This window comes from Oncorhynchus kisutch, linkage group LG2, assembly GCF_002021735.2.
Source record: "Oncorhynchus kisutch isolate 150728-3 linkage group LG2, Okis_V2, whole genome shotgun sequence".
Lineage (NCBI taxonomy): Eukaryota > Metazoa > Chordata > Actinopteri > Salmoniformes > Salmonidae > Oncorhynchus > Oncorhynchus kisutch.
The window spans coordinates 69,992,794-70,017,020 of record NC_034175.2 but is presented as its reverse complement, the minus strand read 5'-3'; the positions used below and the strand labels follow the sequence as shown (position 1 = coordinate 70,017,020).

General features: G+C 44.4%; 1 protein-coding gene across 4 annotated transcripts in view; it reads right to left on the bottom strand.

Annotated features, from left to right (window-relative positions):
* LOC109870779 (PTB domain-containing engulfment adapter protein 1-like) overlaps positions 1-24,227 on the bottom strand; it is a 169,967-nt gene that overhangs the window by 63,061 nt on the left and 82,679 nt on the right. For all 4 annotated transcript variants that reach the window (XM_031800956.1, XM_031800926.1, XM_020461415.2 and 1 more), the window contains exon 2: positions 8,655-8,757. The gene's annotated coding sequence lies outside the window, so the exon portion shown is untranslated. The remainder of the gene's footprint in view (positions 1-8,654; positions 8,758-24,227) is intronic.

The window sequence follows — 24,227 nt, the reverse complement described above, 5'->3', positions numbered from 1 at the left end:
ATCTTTTGTCACGAAAAGATGCTCGACTATGCATATAATTGACAGCTTTGGAAAGAAAACACTCTGACGTTTCCAAAACTGCAAAGATATTGTCTGTGAGTGCCACAGAACTAATGCTACAGGCGAAACCAAGATGAAATTTCATACAGGAAGTGCCCCAGATTTTGAATGCGCTGTGTTCCAATGTCTCCTTATATGGCTGTGTATGGGTCACGAATGAGCTTAGACTTTCTGTCGTTTCCCCAAGGTGTCGACGTATTGTGACGTATTTGTAGGCAAATCATTGGAAGATTGACCTTAAGAGACTACATCTACCAGGTGGCCGCTTGGTGTCCTCCGTTGCAATTATTGCGTAATCTCCAGCTGCGTGTATTTTTCGTTTGCTTTGAGGAGAAACACAGCTGCTACGAATGATTTATCATCGAATAGATATGTGAAAAACACCTTGAGGATTGATTCTAAACAACGTTTGCCATGTTTCTGTCGATATTATGGAGTTAATTTGGTAAAAAGTTTGGCGTTGTAGAGACTGCATTTTCAGATTTTTTTCTTAGCCAAACGTGATGAACAAAATGGAGTGATTTCTCCTACACAAGTAATCTTTTTGGAAAAACGGAACATTTGCTATCTAACAGTCTCCTCATTGAAAACATCCGAAGTTCTTCAAAGGTAAATTATTTTATTTGAATGCTTTTCTTGTTTTTGTGAAAATGTTGCCTGCTGAATGCTAGGCTTAATGCTATGCTAGCTATCAATACTCTTACACAAATGCTTGTGTAGCTATGGTTGAAAAGCATATTTTGAAAATCTGAGACGACAGTGTTGTTAACAAAAGGCTAAGCTTGTGAGTGAATATATTTCTTTCATTTCATTTGCGATTTTCATGAATAGTTAACGTTGCGTTATGGTAATGAGCTTGAGGCTATAATTACGCTCCCGGATACGGGATTGCTCGACGCTAGAGGTTAACCCACTGTTCCTAGGCCATCATTGAAAAAAGTATTTGTTCTTACCTGACTTGCCTAGTTAAATAAAGATAAATAAAAATAGACATACACAAAATTAAGTGAAACTTTTAAAATTACTTGTTTCAAAATATTATACAAATAAAAAACGGAATAGTGGCACGTGCATATGAATTCACCCCCTTTGCCCTGAAGCCCCTAAATAAAATCTGGTGCAACCAATTACCTTCAGAAGTCACACAATTAGTTAAATAAAGCCCACCTGTGTGCAATCTAAGTGTCACATGATCTCAGTATATATTCACCTGTTCTGAAAGTGGCCTGAGTCTGCAACACCACTAAGCAAGGGGCACCACTAAGCAAGCGGCACCATGAAGACCAAGGAGCTCTCCAAAGAGGTCAGGGACAAAGTCGTGGAGAAGTACAGATCAGGGTTGGGTTATAAAAGAATATCAGAAACTTTGAACATCCCACAGAGCACCATTAAATCCATTATTAAAACATGGAAAGAATATGGCATCACAACAAACCTGCCAAGAGAGGGCCACCCACCAAGACTCACATAACAGGCAAGGAGGGCATTAATCAGAGAGGCAGGAAAGAGACCAATGATAACCCTGAAGGAGCTGCAAAGGTCCACAGCAGAGATTGGAGTATCTGTCCATAGGACCACTTTACGCCGTACACTCCACGGAGATGGCCTTTACCGGAAGAGAAGCCAGAAAAAAGCCATTGCTTATAGAGAAAAATAAGAAAACAGGTTTGATGTTCGCCAAAAGGCATGTGGGAGACTCCCCAAACATATGGAAGAAGGTACTCTGGTTAGATTAGACTAAAATAGATTTTTTTTGCCATCAAGGAGAACACTATGTCTGGTGCAAACTCAACACCTCTCGTCGCCCTGAGAACATCCCCACAGTGAAGCACGGTGGTGGCAGCATCATGCTGTGGGGATGTTTTTCATCTGAAGGGACTGGGGAATTTATCAAAATTGAAGGAATGATGGATGGATGGTGCTAATTACAGAGAAATTCTTGAGGGAAACCTGTTTCAGTCTTCCAGAGATTTGAGACTGGGACAGAGGTTCACCTTCCAGCAGGACAATGACCCTAAGCTTACTGCTAAAGCAACACTCGAGTGGTTTAATGGGAAACATTTAAATGTGTTGGAATGGCCTAGTCAAAGCTTAGACCACAATCCAATTGAGAATCTGGGTCATGACTTAAATATTGCTGTACACCAGCGGAACCCATCCAACCTGAAGGAGCTGGAGCAGTTTTGCCTTGAAGAATGGGCAAACATCCCAGTGGCTAGATGTGCCAAGCTTATAGAGACATACCCCAAGATACTTGCAGCTGTAATTGCTGCAAAAGGTGGCTCTACAAATTGACTTTGAGGAGGTCAATAGTTATGCACGTTCAAGTTTACATTTTTTTGTCTTCTTGTTCGTTTACAATAAAAACATTTTGCATCTTCAAAGTGGTAGGCATGTTATGTAAATCAAATGATACAAACCCCCTAAAAATCCATTTTAATTCCAGGTTGTAAGGCAACAAAGGGGATGAAAATGCACAAGGGGATGAATACTTTCTCAAGCAATTAGATGCTTTGTTAGATGATCAAACATTCCTTCATCATAAAACAACTTTCTTTCTATTCACATATGCTAAATGTGGAGCCCTACTTTGCTGCTGAAGCTGGACAGTAATTATTTAAATTTAAAATATTAATTCAATGACTATTTGAGGAGAAAAGGTTTTCATGATAGTCTGCATTTTTTTGCGCTGAATAATGTTAGCTGAACGCCAAATTGTCTTCTTCATACATTGTTTTGTACCAACATCTGTGAAGGTTGGCACTAAACAGACAACCAAAATGTTCTGTGTTTTTGCATTTCTCGTGTAGTGATATCATAGTGCTGATAGGGTTTGGGGTAGTGGGGGGATTTCGCAAGAGCCATCACACACCCACAGACATAGCTCGAAAAACACTAATCTCAACTTGCTCCCTTGGTTTACTGTTCTTAGAAAAGCCAGTACCCCCTCCTTTCACACACACACACACACACACACACACACACACACACACACACACACACACACACACACACACACACACACACACACACACACACACACACACACACACACACACACACACACACACACACACACACACACATCTGAAACCATTCATGTGCTCCACACAGTGCAACTTTTGATTTCAGTCCACTGCCCATCTTCACTTTAACCATTCTCCCCACAGAGAGACAAACATATTTGCATGAGGGGGTGCAGAAATTGCTAAGATATATTTGTGATGTTGGCCTGTAGCCTATTGCTTCTCCATGGGACATAGATGAGAGAGACATTTCCATATAGGATGAAATACAAAACCAACTTAACCTATTTGAGAGCCTTTTATTAAGCACATTAGCATTGCAGATTTGCTGGTGTAGTCATTGTAAATCCGATTACCCGCTGCTGATGCATTACATGGATCTCTGAATCTGTGGGAGCACCGCAGGCAGGGAAGCAAGCAGAAGAGGTGTTGTTCAGCATATCCTAGTAGTAAACGAATGGACATGAGGGCTACCCTGGGCCACCTCTGGGATCACTTAACTTCTTACGGTAGCGGAACCCTCGACAACATTCTGCTGAAAAGGCACGACATTCTAAAATATTTGTTTGAAATATGTAACTTTCACACATTAACAAGAGCAATACACCAAATGAAAGATAAACTTCTTGTTAATCTACCCATCGTGTCCGATTTCAAAAAGGTTTTACAGCGAAAGCACAACATATGATTATGTTAGGTCAGAGCCAAGTCACAAAAACACACACAGCCATTTTTCCAGCCAAAGAGAGGAGTCACAAAAAGCAGAAATATAGATACAATTAATCACTAACCTTTGATGATCTTCATCAGATGACGCTCATAGGACATCAAGTTACACAATACATGTATGTTTTGTTCGATAAAGTCCATATTTATATACAAAAATCTCAGTTTACATCCGCGCGTTACATTCAGTAATGTTTTGCTTCCAAAACATCCGGTGATTTTGCAGAGAGCCATTTGAATTTACAGAAATACTCATAATAAACAGATACAAGTGTTAATCACAGAATTAAAGATAGACTTCTCCTTAATGCAACCGCTGTGTCAGATTTCTTTTAAACTTTACGGAAAAAGCACACCATGCATAATTTGAGTACGGCGTTCAGAGACCAAACCAGCCAAAGAAATATCCGTCATGTTGTGGAGTCAACATTAGTCAGAAATAGCATTATAAATATTCGCTTACCTTTGATGATCTTCATCAGAATGCACTCTCAGGAATCCCACTTCCACAATAAATGTTTGATTTATTCAATAAAGTTCATAATTTATGTCCAAATTCCTCCTTGTTGTTAGCGCGTTCAGCCCAGTAATCCATCTTCATGAGGCGCGAGCACTAGGTCCAGAAGAAAAGTCCAAAAGTTCCATTACAATCCATAGAAACACGTCAAACGATGAAAATAATCCATCTTTAGGATATTTTAAACAAACTTCAATAATGTTCCAACTGGAGAATTCCTTTGTCTGTAGAAAAGCAATGGAAAGCAAGCTACCTCTCACGTGAAGGAGCACCACGAGCTTGTGGCAGTCTGCCAGACCACTGACTCGAAGAGCCCTTATGAGCCCCTCCATTACAGTAGAATTCTCAAACAAGTTTCTAAAAACTGTTGACATCTAGTGGAAGCCTTTGGAAGTGCAATTTGACTCCATAGACACTGTGTTAACGACAGGCCAAGCTTTGAAAAACTACAAACCTCAGATTTCCCACTTCCTGGTGGATTTTTCTCAGGTTTCAGCCTGCCACATGAGTTCTGTTATACTCACAGACATCATTCAAACAGTTTTAGAAACTTCCGAGTGTTTACTATTCAAATATGCATATATTAGCAACTGGGACTGAGTAGAAGGCAGTATACTCTGGGCACGCTTTTCATCCAAATGTGAAAATGCTGCCCCCTATCCCAAACAGGTCCCAAACAGGTTAACATAAATTAGAGCATTGGGGGTAGAGATGCATGGGGGCTGAGACCCTTGGTTGGCTTGTGTCATTATTAAGGAGCCTTAGCTAGGGCCGGAGACCTTGGCTGAATATCAGACCGAAAACGTTGAGCTCTCGATATGTGCAATCTCAAATGTGTCAAATATGTCAATCTCAAAAGTTAGTTGTTGAGTCATCGAGGCCTCCCCTGCAACCTTCGGCAGCCTTTTTATCGAGCGGGCATCCTGTGCCAACTGTATCACCTCGCAACAGCAATAGTCACTACTACGTCCTTCTCAAAAACCAATTAAACTTTTTCCACATTTTGTTACGTAACAGACATATTCCAAAAAATGTATAAACACATTTCCTCAGCAATCTACACACAATACTCCTTAACGACAAAGCGAATACAAATGTAGACATTTTTGCAAATGTATAAACATTTTTTTTTTTAAACACCTTTCTCCCTTCCCTCTCTCTCTGACTCTACTGAAGGACTCTTGAATAGCCTTTGTCTGGGAACATCAAACAAGTGGGGGGAAAGGAACCATATTTCGGTAATAGAACCAATTGAAAATATGCGTTGGTACTTAATGAATATGATGTCAGTTCAGTTGTCATCTGAGACATTATGACTGATGACAGGATGCATAAACTGTATCTGGGAAAGTCTACACATTCTAGTTATCAGATTCACATGGAATTGTTGTGAAGTTTAAATGTTTGAATATGAAACTATTTGTGAAAAGATTAAATGTAATTTTAGCTTCCAAATGAGAGAATTGGGTTTTCATAAGGTTAGAGCTCTGCTCAATCAGTGGCCCCGCCCCTGTGAAGAGACATTGGTTATAAACTATGAAACACACCCTTCTCTCCCTCCACTATATAAGCCCTTGACGAAAATGTAACTTTCTGTTCTGCAGCCTCACGTTAAAAGGACTTATATAATAAGCTGTTCCGAGGACGATAGGACGAAGGTTAATATACGTTAAAAAGGACTAACATGTCAACTACAGAACTAAGCCAACCTCAGTGTGAGCTTTGGTTGTGAATGGTATGAAATTTGAACTCTTATTCACTAAAGAAGTGAGACATCCTAACCGTTGAGTTAGCAGCGGCCGCTGTAAACGTGGGCTAGGAAAGGACGGACGACATATCCAGTCTAACACACAACGACGATACTACAACATATATCCAATTTACCACCAGAGACATTCTTCCGAGGACAGGAAGATCTCTGTTGGCCAACACGGCCAGCATCTACGACCAACCTACCGAAGAGTAAAGATTTATTGCATTTCTCTTTTCCAAATGGGCGGTAATTTAGAATGCATAAGATACTGTATTTACGATAGCATGGCTTCTCCCTTTGTACCACAGTCTACCCGCTCTTCCACTCAAACCCAACCCCCTTTCCTTTGTGTAACCAGAAATTATGTCGGCTCCGTCCACCAGGGACGTTTTCTGTATGACATAATTTGCATTCTGTGTATATGCAATTCTGTGTGATTAGTTATGTATTTAGTAAATAAATAATTAAACCCAATTTGTATTGCTGATTCAACTTGTTAGCCAGGGTTCCTGAAGTTAACCAAGAATTTACAACTTTCAGATGAGACTGAAATAAGGTGACGATTAATATTGACTGCTATTGATGTTTATTCGGAAGATAACTGCTCTATAAACACTATTTCGTGGTGCCCCGACTTTCTAGTTAATTACATTTACATGATTAGCTCAATCAGGTAATATTAATTACAGAGAAAGAATTTTATAGAATAGCATGTCATTTCACTTAATCCGGCATAGCCAAAGACACGACACAACTCACTTACATAAGTATTAATTCCCTTTGCTATTTCACTCAAAATTTAGCTCAGGTGCATCCTGTTTCCATTGATCATCCTTGAGAAGTTTTTACAACTTGATTGGAATCCACCTGTGGTAAATTCAATTGATTGTACATGATTTGGAAAGAAACACACAGGTCTATATAAGGTCCCACAGTTGACAGTGCATGCCAGAGAAAAAAACAAGCAATGAGGCAGAAGGAATTGTCTGTAGAGCTCTGAGACAGGAATGTGTCGAGGCACAGATCTGGGGAAGGGTACCAAAACATGTCTGCAGCATTGAAGGTCCCCAAGAACACAGTGTCCTCCATCATTCTTAAATGGAAGAAGTTTGGAACCGCCAAGACTCATCTTAGTGCTGGCCGCCCGGCTAAACTGAGCAATCGGGGGAGAAGGGCAGTGGTCAGGGAGGTGGCCAAGAACCTGATGGTTACTTTGACAGAGCTCTAGAGTTCCTCTGTGGAGGTGGGAGAACATTCCAGAAGGACAACCATTTCTGCAGCACTCCACCAATCAGGCCTTTATGGTAGAGTGGCCAGACGGAAGCCCCTCCTCAATAATAAGCACATGACAGCCAACTTGAAGTTTGCTAAAAGACACCTAAAGACTCTCAGACCATGAGAAACAAGATTCTCTGGTCTGATGAAACCAAGATGGAGTGGTTTAAGTTGAAACATTTAAATGTCTTGGAATGGCCTAGTCAAAGCCTAGACCTCAATCCAATTGAGAATCTGCGGTATGACATAAATATTGCTGGCACACCAGTGGAACCCATCCAACTTGAAGGAGCTGGAACAGTTTTGCCTTGAAGAATGGGCAAAAATACATGTGGCTAGATGTGCCAAGCTTATGGAGACATACCCCAAGAGACTTGCAGCTGTAATTGCTGCAAAAGGTGTCTCTACAAAGTATTGACTATGAGGGGGTGAATAGCTAGCTATGCACGCTCAAGATTGCAGTTTGTCTTATTTCTTGTTCGTCTCACAATAAACAATATTTAGCATCTTACAGTAGTGGACATGTTTTGTAAATCAAATGATACAAACCCCTCAAAAATCAATTTTAATTCCAGGTTGTAAGGCCACAAAATAGGAAAAATGCCAAGGGGGGGTGAGTACTTTCACAAGCCACTGTAGCAGGCCTCTTCCTTTTACATTGAAATTGCCTGAGGATTAGAGACTGCTGCTTTCACTGGTGGCACATGCCCATAAATCTCAGAGAACGATTCCAAAGACCCGTTTATGGTTAAAATCTACTTCAATAATTTAGCTCTAATCTTCGCCACTGTTTCTGCATGATAAGACATTTCTTTAGTTGGATGCAATAGCTGTCCAAGTCGTTTAGAATAGCCCATATTTTACTGCCGGAGACTGTCTTAAATGTGTTGAATTCTCTGTGAAGCCAGAGGCTGGACTGTGAAACTGTATCCCAAGTTGGAACATCATAATTTAGGAAAAAAATATGGACACAGGTCAAAGCATACTGTGTAAGAGGCTTAATCAACTGTCATTAAAATGTCACTTATTTGTGGATATGGGCTACTGGGCTGAAAGAACCTGACCGGGATACACAGTCACTGTCATATACTGAGGTCACTTTATGGTATAAATGGCAGTCTTTGCCCCCCAAAAGAGCTGTTGAAGAATGTAAATATGCTGTTGTTGTATCACAAACACTGAGCACATAATGATTGCTTTGGGAGCTCCTGGGGTGAGTTAGATTTGAAGACAGGCTGCAATCAATAGTGTCTAGGACAGCTCCAGAGTATGTAAGATAACAGATGAAATGACTTACCAATACTTTTGACTGTGAACGACCAGGATGCTCTGTTGGGCCTCACTCATCTAATGGCCTAAGCATTCTCATAGGTGCTGTCTTCTCATGAGCACTGTGTCCTCTGTAGGGGGGGGGGGGAGAAGAAAGTTTAGTCTTACAGCATTGGGGCTTTAGGTAAAACTGAGTTATTCTTCAAAGAATTGATTCTGTACAATCAACCGCCATTGGTCGGTACCAAACAAGACCAAGAGAATATAGCCTACACAAAATAAATAAGTGCAAACGACAGTTTGAGTTGTTTATCCATCTGAAACCTCCAGATTACGGTAATGTTTAAATAGCCCCCGTGTCAAATACCTCAGCAAAAACCAGACAGGCATACGTACATACACTACCCCAAAATAGAAAAATAGCCAGTCAGAAAAAGTCAGTGAACTCTGGTATTTGCCTACCAGACCATATTGAAAGTAAAATATGTTGAATAATATATATATATATTTATTTATTTATTTTACAGACAGAGGAAATAGACCTTCCATTCCATAGTTGGATTAGACAAACTTAATGTAGCTATTTCAGCGTTTCTGCAGAGAAATATCCTGCCAAAGTAAAAACCTTTACAAAAGGATGTGTTATAATACAAACTCCTAATCTTTCTCTGGCTAGAGAAAATGTATCACATGGACTTTCTGAGTGTCTCTGTTTTGATTACAAGGGTTATTCAAGTGAGACGCATCAGTACAGTAGATGATTCCTTGAATGTTCTTTGTTCTCAACTCATTTCTCTTGCAATCCGAGGCAAGAAAACATTTGCATGAGAGTATGCATAAATTTATCAAACGTATATTATTATGATTACTGCCAAAAGCACAACTAATATTACTCTCATTATGATTACTGCCAAAAGCATAACCATATTGAGATCTAAATTCAATGAATTAAGTAAGGCAAATATTGTGTTTGTGACCAGTAAAGTGCTTAATGTGAATAGCGTCCACATTATAATTACAGTAGCTTTTTCAAGCCTTATATGGAGGTAGTCTTCTTTTTGATACTGTCGCAAAGCTAACTAAAAAGCAGCATTCCCCAAGTGAGGATGGCTTTCATTTCAGCAGTAAATTCATGAACTTCTTTGAGGAAAATATCATGATCATTAGAAAGCAAATTACGGACTCCTCTTTAAATCTGCGTATTCCTCCAAAGCTCAGTTGTCCTGAGTCTGCACAACTCTGCCAGGACCTAGGATAAAGAGAGACACTCAAGTGTTTTAGTACTATATCTCTTGGTTTGTCCTCTGATAAATCACCTGTAAATCTTGGTGTTCCTCAAGGTTCCGTTTTAGGACCACTATTGTTTTCACTATATATTTTACCTCTTGGGGATGTCATTCGAAAACATAATGTTAACTTTCACTGCTATGCGGACGACACACAGCTTTACATTTCAATGAAACATGGTGAAGCCCCAAAATTGCCCTCGCAATTTTGCGATGGCTGCAAACTTTCTACTTTTAAACTCGGACAAAACAGAGATGCTTGTTTTAGGTCCCAAGAAACAAAGAGATCTTCTGTTGAATCTGACAATTAATATTGATGGTTGTACAGTCGTCTCAAATAAAACTGTGAAGGACCTCGGTGTTACTCTGGACCCTAATCTCACTTTTGACGAACATATCAAGACTGTTTCAAGGACAGCTTTTTTCCATCTACGTAACATTGCAAAAATCTGAATCTTTCTATCCAAAAATGATGCAGAAAAATGTATCCATGCTTTTGTTACTTCTAGGTTAGACTACTGCAATGCTTTACTTTCCGGCTACCCGGATAAAGCACTAAATAAACTTCAGGTAGTGCTAAATACGGCGGCTAGAATCCTGACTAGAACCAAAAAATTTGAGCATTTTACTCCAGTGCTAGCCTTCCTACACTGGCTTCCTGTTAACACAAGGGCTGATTTCAAGGTTTTACTGCTAACCTACAAAGCATTACATGGGCTTGCTCCTAACTATCTTTCTGATTTGGTCCTGCCGTACATACCTACATGTACGCTACGGTCACAAGATGCAGGCCTCCTAATTGTCCCTAGAATTTCTAAGCAAACAGCTGGAGGCAGGGCTTTCTCCAATAGAGCTCCATTTTTATGGAATGGTCTGCCTACTCATGTGAGAGACACAGACTCGGTCTCAACCTTTTTTTTTCACCTTTATTTAACCAGGTAGGCTAGTTCATTTGCAACTGCGACCTGGCCAAGATAAAGCATAGCAGTGTGAGCAGACAACAAAGAGTTACACATGGAGTAAACAATTAACAAGTCAATAACACAGTAGAAACCAAAGGGGGAGTCTATATACAATGTGTGCAAAAGGCATGAGGAGGTAGGCAAATAATTACAATTTTGCAGATTAACACTGGAGTGATGAATGATCAGATGGTCATGTACAGGTAGAGATATTGGTGTGCAAAAGAGCAGAAAAGTAAATAAATAAAAACAGTATGGGGATGAGGTAGGTGAGAAAGGGTGGGCTATTTACCAATAGACTATGTACAGCTGCAGCGATCGGTTAGCCGCTCAGATAGCTGATGTTTGAAGTTGGTGAGGGAGATAAAAGTCTCCAACTTCAGCGATTTTTGCAATTCGTTCCAGTCACAGGCAGCAGAGTACTGGAACGAAAGGCGGCCAAATGAGGTGTTGGCTTTAGGGATGATCAGTGAGATACACCTGCTGGAGCGCGTGCTACGGATGGGTGTTGCCATCGTGACCAGTGAGCTGAGATAAGGCGGAGCTTTACCTAGCATGGACTTGTAGATGACCTGGAGCCAGTGGGTCTGGCGACGAATATGTAGCGAGGGCCAGCCGACTAGAGCATACAAGTCGCAGTGGTGGGTGGTATAAGGTGCTTTAGTGACGAAACGGACGGCACTGTGATAGACTGCATCCAGTTTGCTGAGTAGAGTGTTGGAGGCCATTTTGTAGATGACATCGCCGAAGTCGAGGATCGGTAGGATAGTCAGTCTTTAAGTCTTTACTGAAGACTCATCTCTTTAAGTGTGGTCTGGCCCAGGAGTGTGAAGGTGAACGGAAAGGCTCTGGAGCAACGAACCGCCCTTGCTGTCTCTGCCTGGCCGGTTCCCTTCTCTCCACTGGGATTCTCTGCCTCTAACCCTATTATAGGGGCTGTGTTACTGGCTTACTGGTGCTCTTTCATGCCGTCCCTAGGAGGGGTGCGTCACTTGAGTGGGTTGAGTCACTGATGTGATCTTCCTGTCTGGGTTGGCACCCCCCTTTTGTTGTGACGTGGCGGAGATCTTTGTGGGCTATACTCGGCCTTGTCTCAGGATGGTCAGTTGGTGGTTGAAGATATCCCTCTAGTGGTTTGAGGGCTGTGCTTAGGCAAAGTGGGTGGGGTTATATCCTTCCTGTTTGGCCCTGTCCGGGGGTATCTTCGGATGGGGCCACAGTCTCACCTGACCCCCCCTGTCTCAGCCTCCAGTATTTATGCTGCAGTAGCTTGTGTCTGGGGGCTAGGGTCAGTTTGTTATATCTGGAGTACTTCTCCTGTCTTATCCAGTGTCCTGTGTGAATTTAAGTATGCTCCCTCTAATTCTCTCTTTCTTTCTCTCTCTCGGAGGACCTGAGCCCTAGGACAATGCCTCAGGACTACCTGGCATGATGACTGCTTGCTGTCCCCAGTCCACCTGGCCGTGCTGTTGTTCCAGTTTCAACTGTTCTGCCTGCGGCTATGGGACGCTGACCTGTTCACCGGACGTGCTACCTGTCCCAGACCTGCTGTTTTCAACTCTCTGGAGACAGCAGGAGCAGTAGAGATACTCCTAATGATCGGCTATGAAAAGCAAACTGACATTTACTCCTGAAGTGCTGACATGCTGCACCCTCGACAACTACTGCGATTATTATTATTTGAACATTTGAACATCTTGGCCATGTTCTGTTATAATCTCCACCTGGCACAGCCAGAAGAGGACTGGTCACCCTCATAGCCTGGTTCCTCTCTAGGTTTCTTCCTAGGTTTTGGCCATTCTAGGGAGTTTTTCCAAGCCACCGTGCTTCTACACCTGCATTGCTTGCTGTTTGGGGTTTTAGGGTGGGTTTCTGTACAGCACTTTGAGATATCAGCTGATGTAAGAAGGGCTATATAAATACATTTGATTTGATTTGATTAGTGTCAAGCTCCCACTCTTCCTCCCCCTGGCGTTCTGGTCATTACCTTCCCTAGATTTGTCTCTTCCCAAGCTCGGTTCCCTTCTTCGTGTTACCCGTGTTCTGACGCTGTTCCTGTTTTGTTTCCTTGTCTGTTCCCGAATAAATGTATGACTCCTCTTACTTTATTCTCCTGTCCGGCGTCGGCCCTTACAGGATCCCGAAGCCATCACACAAAGCATCGGGGAGTCCGGGCATTACGGTTGGTGGTGACGTCGGTCCTGGGTCGCCGCCGATGGAACTGGGGGTGCCTAGCCAACTCGTCGGGCTTCCACGCCTTAGTTGGCTCGAGAGGTTTCCTTTCCCCGGTTGGCTCGGAATGCGCCCATCCCACGTTGGGCCTCAGCCGGATCGTCAGGTCTTGTTTGCCCAGCCGGCTCGTCAGTCTGTTAAGTCTCGGCCGGATCATCGGGCTTCCATGCCGCAGCGGGATCGTCAGGCGTTGACCCGCCCGACAGACCGACCAGCATCACTGCTCTGGACGGTTCTGACTTAGAATATGTGGACAATGCCTCAGCCAGCTCGCCAGGCTCCCATGCCCCTTCCGGTTTGTGGGGAGTTCACCCTCAGCCAGCTTGCCCAGCGCCCATATCTCGGCCGGCTCGCCCAGGTATCACCACTGATGAACGAGATAAACGATAAACGAGAATTTCAAAAAGCATTTCTCTACGGCTGGCCATGCTTTCCTACTGGCTACCCTAACCCCAGCCAACAGCTCCACATACCCCTCAGCTACTTGCCCAAGCCTCCCCAGCTTCTCCTTCACCCAAATTCAGACAGCAGATGTTCTGAAAGAGCTGCAGAAACTGAACTTGTACAAATCAGCTGGGCTAGACTCTCTCTTTCTAAAATTATCCGCTGACATTGTTGCAACCCCTATTACCAGTCTGTTCAACCTCTCCTTCGTATTGTCCGAGATCCATAAAGATTGGAAAGGTTCCGCGGTCATCCCCCTCCTCAAAGGGGGGGACACTCTAGACCCAAACTGTTATAGACCATTATCCATCCTCCCCAGCCTTTCTAAAGTCTTCGAAAGCCAGGTTAACCTCCCTGGTACAAGCGTCCCACCTTGACAACAGCCAATGAGATGGCAGGGCGCCAAATTCAAAACAACAGAAATCCCCTAAATTAAAATATTATTAGTATTAGTATTATACACCATTTTAAAGATAAACTTCTTGTAAATCCAACCACAGTGTCCGATTTCAAAAAGGCTTTATTGCGAAAGCACACCATGCGATTATGTTAGATAACAGATAACAGATAACCATACAGCCATTTTCCAGCCAAGGAGAGGGCTCACAAAAGTCAGAAATAGCGATTAAATTAACTTCTTTGGGGTAGGGGGCAGTATTTTCACGTCCGGATGAAAAGCGTGCCCAGGGTAAACTGCCTGATACTCAGGCCCAGATGCTAGGATATGCATATTAGTATATTTGGATAGAAAACACTCTGAAGTTTCTAAAACTGTTTGAATGATGTCTGTGAGTATAACAGAACTCATATGGCAGGCAAAAACCTGAGGAAAAATTCCAACCAGTAAGTGGGAAATCTGAGGTTTGTAGGTTTTTCAAGTCTTAGCCTATACAATATACAGTGTCTGTGGGGTCATATTGCACTTCTTAAGGCTTCCACTAGATGTCAACAGTCTGTAGAACCTTGTTGCAGGCTACTACTGTGAAGTGGGAGAGAATGAGAGCTGATTGAGTCATGGGTCTGCCAGAAGGCCATGTGCTCAGTCATGCGAGCACCTGTGAGAGTTAGTTCCGTTCCCTTTAATTTCTAAAGACAAAGGAATTCTGCGGTTGAAACATTATTGAAGATGTATTATAAAAACATCCTAAAGATTGATTATATACATCATTTGACATGTTTCTACGAACTGTAATATAACTTTTTTGACTATGTCTGGACCTAGTGCTTGCGCTTTTCGATAACTGTACTAAATGCGTGAACAAAAAGGAGGTATTTGGACATTAATGATTGACTTTATCGAACAAAACTAACATTTATTGTGGAACTGGGATTCCTGGGAGTGCATTCCGATGAAGATCATCAAAGGTAAGTGAATATTTATAATGCTATTTCTGACTTTTGTTGACTCCATAACATGTTGGGTATCTGTATTGCTTGTTTTGGTCTCTGAGGACTGTACTCAGATTATTCCATGGTGTGCTTTTTCCGTAAAGCTTTTTTGAAATCTGACACAGAGGTTGCATTAAGGAGAAGTATATCTTTAATTCCATGCGTAACAGTTGTATTTTCATCAACATGTATTATGAGTATTTCTGTAAATTCACTTGGCTCTATGAGTGCCATCTGATAAAGATCATCAAAAGGTTAGTGATTAATTTTCTCTATTTCAGATTTTTGTATTTTCAACTAGGTTTTTTTGTGGACACTGGTGGGATTAACAACAAGTTTATCTTTAAAATGGTGGATAATACGTTAGCGTTAATCACTAACCTTTGATGATCTTCATCAGATGGCACTCATAGGACTTCATGTTACACAATACATGTATGTTTTGTTCGATAAAATTCATATTTATATCCAAAAATCTCAGTTTACATTTGTGCGTTATGTTCAGACATGCATTGTCCCAAGCAAACATCCGGACAAAGTGCAGAGAGACAATAAATGTTTGTTTTGTTCTGTAACATCCCTCGTTATGACCAAAAACCTCCTTTTTGTTCGCATGTTTTTTCCAGTAATCCGAATGCTCAAGGTGGAACTCAAGGCAATAAGTCCAGACGAAAATGCTTTAAAAAGTACAATAAAAGTTAGTAGAAACATGCCAAATGATATTTAAAATCAATCCTCTGGTTGTTTTTGTCATAAAAATGCAATAATATTTCAACTGGACAAAAGCTTCGTCAATAGGAAAGGAGAAACAAGAAAGGCGCGTTCCCGGCGCATGGCTGATGTCTGGAAATTTCTACTGGCCTCTCATTGAAAGTGCTGTATCTCCCTCATTTTTCAGAGTAAAAGCATGAAACAATGCCTAAAGACTGCCCACATGTAGAAGAAGCCATAGAGCTTGTGAACTGGGTCCCAAGTCTTTGTATGGTGGATAGGCTTTCAATGGAAAAACAGCCTTTCAAAATAATAGTACTTCCTGGTTGGATTTTCCTCGGGTTTTCGCCTGCCATATCAGGTCTGTTATACTCACAGAAGGGTAATCTACCTTCACCGTCGGTCCCATTAGCCAACTTAATCGATAGTGAAACCAACAGGACATTAAATACTGTAATATATTATGCTTCACCGAGTCATGGCTGAACGACATGATAAAGAGCTGCCGGGTTTAAAAGCCTTTTCGGCAGGATAGAACAGCGGCCTCTAGTAAGACAAGGGGAGGCAACCTATGCATATTTGTATAGAACAGCTGGTGCAAGAAATCTAAGGAAGTCTCAAGGATTTGCTCACCTGAGGTAGAGCATCTCATAAGCTGTAGACCATACTATTTACCAAGATAGTATACATCTACATTTTTCATAGCTATCTATATACCACCACAGACTGACGCTGGCACTAAGACCTCACTCAATGAGTTGTAGCCATAAGCAAACAGGAAAACACTCATCCACAGGTGGCGCTCCTAGTGGCCGGGGACTTTTATGCAGGGAAACTCGAATCAGTTTTACCTAATTTCTATCAGCATGTTAAATGTGCAACCAGAGGGTAAAAAAATAAAAATAAACTCTAGACTACCTTTACTCCTTTACTCCACTCCACGCCCCTCAGGGGTGCGTGCTCAGTCCCCTCCTGTACTCCCTGTTCACTCATGACTGCATTGCTAGGCACGAATCCAACACCATCATCAAGTTTGCCGATGACACAATAGTGGTAGGCCTGATCACCGACAACAATGAGACAGCCGATAGGGAGGAAGTCAGAGACCTGGTTGTGTGGTGCCAGGACAACAACCTCTATCTCAACGTGACCAAGACAAAGGAGATGATTGTGTACTACATGAAAAGGAGGACTGAGCACGCCCCCATTGTCATCAACGGGGCTGTAGTGGAATAGGTTGATTGCTTCAAGTTCCTTGGTGTCCACATCACCAAGAAACTATCATGGTCCAAACACACTAAGACAGTCATGAAGAGGGCACGACAAAGCCTATTCCCCCTCAGGAGACTGAAAAGACTTGGCATGCGTCCTCAGCTCCTCAAAAAGGTTCTATAGCTGCACCAACGAGAGCATCGAGAGCATCCTGACTGGTTGCATCACTGCCTGGTATGGCAACTGCTCGGCCTCCTACCGCAAGGCACTACAGTGCGTACAGCCCAGTACATCACTGGGGCCAAGATTCCTGCCATCCAGGACCTCTATATCAGGCGGTGTCAGAGGAAGGCCCTAAATATTGTCAAAGACGCCAGCCACCCTAGTCATAGACTGTTCTCTCTGCTACCGCACTGCAAGCGGTACCAGACCGCCAAGTCGAGGTCCAAATGGCTTCTTAACAGCTTCTAAAGGGCTAATAAAAGGGCTACCCATACCCAGACCCCTATTTTATGCTGCTGCTACTCTCTGTTCATAATCTATGCATAGTCACTTTAACTCTACCTTCATGTACATATTACCTCAACTAACCTCGACTAGCCGGTGCCCCCGCACATTGACTCTGTAACGGTACCCCCTGTATATAGCCTCCACATTGACTCTGTAACGGTACCCCCTGTATATAACCTCCACATTGACTCTGTAACGGTACCCCCTGTATATAGCCTCCACATTGACTCTGTACCGGAACTCCCTGTATATAACCTCCACATTGACTCTGTAACGGTACCCCTGTATATAGCCTCCACATTGACTCTGTAACGGTACCCCCTGTATATAGCCTCCACATTGACTCTGTAACGGTACCCCCTGTATATAACCTCCACATTGACTCTGTACCGTACCCCTGTATATAGCCTCCACATTGACTCTGTAACGGTACCCCTGTATATAACCTCCACATTGACTCTGTAACGGTACCCCTGTATATAGCCTCCACATTGACTCTGTAACGGTACCCCCCTGTATATAGCCTCCACATTGACTCTGAACGGTACCCCTGTATATAGCCTCCACATTGACTCTGTAACGGTACCCCCTGTTATATAGCCTCCACATTGAATCTGTACGGTACCCCCTGTATATAACCTCCACATTGACTCTGTACCGGTACCCCCCCTGTATATAGCCTCACATTGAATCTGTAACGGTACCCCCCCTGTATATAGCCTCCACATTGACTCTGTAACTGTACCCCCTGTATATAGCCTCCACATTGACTCTGTACCGGTACCCCTGTATATAGCCTCCACATTGAACTCTGTACGGTACCCCCTGTATATAGCCTCCACATTGACTCTGTACCGGGTAACCCCCGTATATAGCCTCCACATTGACTCTGTAACGGGTACCCCTGTATATAGCCTCCACATTGACTCTGTAACGGTACCCCCTGTATAAGCCTCCACATTGACTCTTGTACCGGTACCCCTGTATATAGCCTCCACATTGACTCTGTAACCGGTACCCCCTGTATATAGCCTCCACATTGGACTCTGTACCGGTACCCCCTGTATATAGCCTCCACATTGACTCTGTACCGGTACCCCCTGTATATAGCCTCCACATTGACTCTGTACCGGTACCCCCTGTATATAGCCTCCACATTGACTCTGTAACGGTACCCCCTGTATATAGCCTCCACATTGACTCTGTACCGGTACCCCCTGTATATAGCCTCCACATTGACTCTGTACCGGTACCCCCTGTATATAGCCTCCACATTGACTCTGTACCGGGTACCCCCTGTATATAGCCTCCACATTGACTCTGTACCGGTACCCCCTGTATATAGCCTCCACATTGACTCTGTACCGGTACCCCCTGTATATAGCCTCCACATTGACTCTGTACCGGTACCCCCTGTATATAGCCTCCACATTGACTCTGTACCGGTACCCCCTGTATATAGCCTCCACATTGACTCTGTACCGGTACCCCTGTATATAGCCTCCACATTGACTCTGTACGGTACCCCTGTATATAGCCTCCACATTGACTCTGTAACGGTACCCCCTGTATATAGCCTCCACATTGACTCTGTACCGGTACCCCTGTATATAGCCTCCACATTGACTCTGTACCGGTACCACCTGTATATAGCCTCCACATTGACTCTGTAACGGTACCCCCTGTATATAGCCTCCACATTGACTCTGTACCGGTACCCCCTGTATATAGCCTCCACATTGACTCTGTACCGGTACCCCCTGTATATAGCCTCCACATTGACTCTGTACCGGTACCCCCTGTATATAGCCTCCACATTGACTCTGTAACGGTACCCCCTGTATATAGCCTCCACATTGACTCTGTACGGTACCCCTGTATATAGCCTCCACATTGACTCTGTACCGGTACCACCTGTATATAGCCTCCACATTGACTCTGTACCGGTACCCCCTGTATATAGCCTCCACATTGACTCTGTACCGGTACCCCCTGTATATAGCCTCCACATTGACTCTGTAACGGTACCCCCTGTATATAGCCTCCACATTGACTCTGTACCGGTACCCTGTATATAGCCTCCACATTGACTCTGTACCGGTACCCCTGTATATAGCCTCCACATTGACTCTGTACGGTACCCCCTGTATATAGCCTCCACATTGACTCTGTAACGGTACCCCTGTATATAGCCTCCACATTGACTCTGTACCGGTACCCCCTGTATATAGCCTCCACATTGACTCTGTACCGGTACCCCCTGTATATAGCCTCCACATTGACTCTGTAACGGTACCCCCTGTATATAGCCTCCACATTGACTCTGTACCGGTACCCCCTGTATATAGCCTCCACATTGACTCTGTACCGGTACCCCTGTATATAGCCTCCACATTGACTCTGTACCGGTACCCCTGTATATAGCCTCCACATTGACTCTGTACCGGTACCCCCTGTATATAGCCTCCACATTGACTCTGTACGGTACCCCCTGTATATAGCCTCCACATTGACTCTGTACGGTACCACCGCCCCCCCCCTGTATATAGCCTCCACATTGACTCTGTACGCGTACCCCTGTATATAGCCTCCACATTGACTCCTGGTACCGGTACCCCCTGTATATAGCCTCCACATTGACTCTGTACCGGTACCCCTGTATATAGCCTCCACATTGACTCTGTAACGGTACCCCTGTATTATAGCCTCCACATTGACTCTGTAACCGGTACCCCCTGTATATAGCCTCCACATTGACTCCTGTAGCCGGTACCCCCTGTATATAGGCCTCCACATTGACTCTGTACCGGTACCACCTGTATATAGCCTCCACATTGACTCTGTATCCGGTACCCCTGTATATAGCCTCCACATTGACTCTGTACCGGTACCCCCGGTATATAGCCTCCACATTGACTCTGTACCGGTACCCCCCTTATATAGCCTCCACATTGACTCTGTACCGGTACCCCCTGTATATAGCCTCCACATTGACTCTGTAACCGGTACCCCCTGTATATAGCCTCCACATTGACTCTGTACCGGTACCCCCTGTATATAGCCTCCACATGACTCTGTACCGGTACCCCTGTATATAGCCTCCACATTGACTCTGTACCGGTACCCCCTGTATATAGCCTCCACATGACTCTGTACCGGTACCCCCTGTATATAGCCTCCACATTGACTCTGTACCGGTACCCCTGTATATAGCCTCCACATTGACTCTGTACCGGTACCACCTGTATATAGCCTCCACATTGACTCTGTACCGGTACCCCCTGTATATAGCCTCCACATTGACTCTGTACCGGTACCCCCTGTATATAGCCTCCACATTGACTCTGTACCGGTACCCCCTGTATATAGCCTCCACATTGGACTCTGTACCGGTACCCCCTGTATATAGCCTCCACATTGACTCTGTACCGGTACCCCTGTATATAGCCTCCACATTGACTCTGTACCGGTAACCCCCTGTATATAGCCTCCACATTGGACTCTGTACCGGTACCCCTGTATATAGCCTCCACATTGACTCTGTACCGGTACCCCCTGTATATAGCCTCCACATTGACTCTGTACCGGTACCCCCTGTATATAGCCTCCACATTGACTCTGTACCGGTACCCCCTGTATATAGCCTCCACATTGACTCTGTACCGGTACCCCTGTATATAGCCTCCACATTGACTCTGTACCGGTACCCTGTATATAGCCTCCACATTGACTCTGTACCGGTACCCCCTGTATATAGCCTCCACATTGACTCTGTACCGGTACCCCTGTATATAGCCTCCACATTGACTCTGTACCGGTACCCCCTGTATATAGCCTCCACATTGACTCTGTACCGGTACCCCTGTATATAGCCTCCACATTGACTCTGTACGGTACCCCTGTATATAGCCTCCACATTGACTCTGTACCGGTACCCCTGTATATAGCCTCCACATTGACTCTGTACCGGTACCCCCTGTATATAGCCTCCACATTGACTCTGTACCGGTACCCCTGTATATAGCCTCCACATTGACTCTGTACCGGTACCCCTGTATATAGCCTCCACATTGACTCTGTACCGGTACCCCTGTATATAGCCTCCACATTGACTCTGTACGGTACCCCCTGTATATAGCCTCCACATTGACTCTGTACCGGTACCCCCTGTATATAGCCTCCACATTGACTCTGTACCGGTACCCCTGTATATAGCCTCCACATTGACTCTGTACCGGTACCCTGTATATAGCCTCCACATTGACTCTGTACCGGTACCCCCTGTATATAGCCTCCACATTGACTCTGTACCGGTACCCCCTGTATATAGCCTCCACATTGACTCTGTACCGGTACCCCCTGTATATAGCCTCCACATTGACTCTGTACCGGTACCCCTGTATATAGCCTCCACATTGACTCTGTACCACAGTATCGTATAAGCCTCCACATTGACCTTGTAGTACACCTGACACCTTCAACCTGTAAGGACACTGTACCTGTCCATAGCCTGTACCTGTACATTGACCTGTACTGTACCCCTGTATGTATATAGCCTCCACATTGACTCTGTACGTACCTGTATATAGCCTCCACTTACCGCAGTACCCCCTGTATATAGCCTCCACATTGACTCTGTACACCGTACCCCTGTATAATAGCCTCCACATTGACTCTGTACCGGTACCCCCTGTATAGCCTCCACATTGACTCTGTACCGGTACCCCCTGTATATAGCCTCCACATTGACTCTGTACCGGTACCCCTGTATATAGCCTCCACATTGACTCTGTACCGGTACCCCTGTATATAGCCTCCACATTGACTCTGTACCGGTACCCCCTGTATATAGCCTCCACATTGACTCTGTACCGGTACCCCCTGTATATAGCCTCCACATTGACTCTGTACCGGTACCCCCTGTATATAGCCTCCACATTGACTCTGTACCGGTACCCCCTGTATATAGCCTCCACATTGACTCTGTACCGGTACCCCCTGTATATAGCCTCCACATTGACTCTGTACCGGTACCCTGTATATAGCCTCCACATTGACTCTGTACCGGTACCCCCTGTATATAGCCTCCACATTGACTCTGTACCGGTACCCCCTGTATATAGCCTCCACATTGACTCTGTACCGGTACCCCCTGTATATAGCCTCCACATTGACTCTGTACCGGTACCCCTGTATATAGCCTCCACATTGACTCTGTACCGGTACCCCCTGTATATAGCCTCCACATTGACTCTGTACCGGTACCCCCTGTATATAGCCTCCACATTGACTCTGTACCGGTACCCCCTGTATATAGCCTCCACATTGACTCTGTACCGGTACCCCTGTATATAGCCTCCACATTGACTCTGTACCGGTACCCCCTGTATATAGCCTCCACATTGACTCTGTACCGGTACCCCCTGTATATAGCCTCCACATTGACTCTGTACGGTACCCCTGTATATAGCCTCCACATTGACTCTGTACCGGTACCCCTGTATATAGCCTCCACATTGACTCTGTACCGGTACCCCTGGTATATAGCCTCCACAGTGGACTCTGTACCTGTTACTCCCCTGTAGATAGCCTCCACATTGACTCTACCGGAACTCCCGGGGTATATAGCACTCCACATTGAACTCTGTACCGGAAACTCCCCTGTATTATGCCTCCACATTGGACTCTGTACCGGTACCCCCTGTATATAGCCTCCACATGGACTGTCGGTACCCCTGTATAGACCTCCACATTGACTCTGTACCGGAACTCCCTGTTATATAGCCTCCACATTGACTCTGTAACGGTACTCCCCTGTATATAGCCTCCACATTGACTCTGTAACCGGTACCCCTGTATATAGCCTCCACATTGACTCTGTACCGGTACCCCCTGTATATAGCTCCACATTGACTCTGTACGGTACCCCTGTATATAGCCTCCACATTGACTCTGTACCGGTACCCCCTGTATTAGCCTCCACATTGACTCTGTACCGGAACCCCCTGTATATAGCCTCCACATTGACTCTGTACCGGAACCCCCTGTATATGCCTCCACATTGACTCTGTACCGGTAACCCCTGTATATAGCCTCCACATTGACTCTGTACCGGTACCCCTGTATATAGCCTCCACATTGACTCTGTACCGGTACCCCCTGTATATAGCCTCCACATTGACTCTGTACCGGTACCCCCTGTATATAGCCTCCACATTGACTCTGTACCGGTACCCCCTGTATATAGCCTCCACATTGACTCTGTACCGGTACCCCCTGTATATAGCCTCCACATTGACTCTGTACCGGTACCCCCTGTATATAGCCTCCACATTGACTCTGTACCGGTACCCCCTGTATATAGCCTCCACATTGACTCTGTACCGGTACCCCCTGTATATAGCCTCCACATTGACTCTGTACCGGTACCCCCTGTATATAGCCTCCACATTGACTCTGTACCGGTACCCCCTGTATATAGCCTCCACATTGACTCTGTACCGGTACCCCTGTATATAGCCTCCACATTGACTCTGTACCGGTACCCCTGTATATAGCCTCCACATTGACTCTGTACCGGTACCCCCTGTATATAGCCTCCACATTGACTCTGTACCGGTACCCCTGTATATAGCCTCCACATTGACTCTGTACGAATACCCCTGTATATAGCCTCCACATTGACTCTGTACCGGAACCTCCTGTATATAGCCTCCACATTGACTCTGTACCGGTACCCCCTGTATATAGCCTCCACATTGACTCGTACCGGAACTCTACGCCCTGTATATAGCCTCCACATTGACTCTGTACCGGAACTCCCTGTATATAGCCTCCACATGACTCTGTACCGGA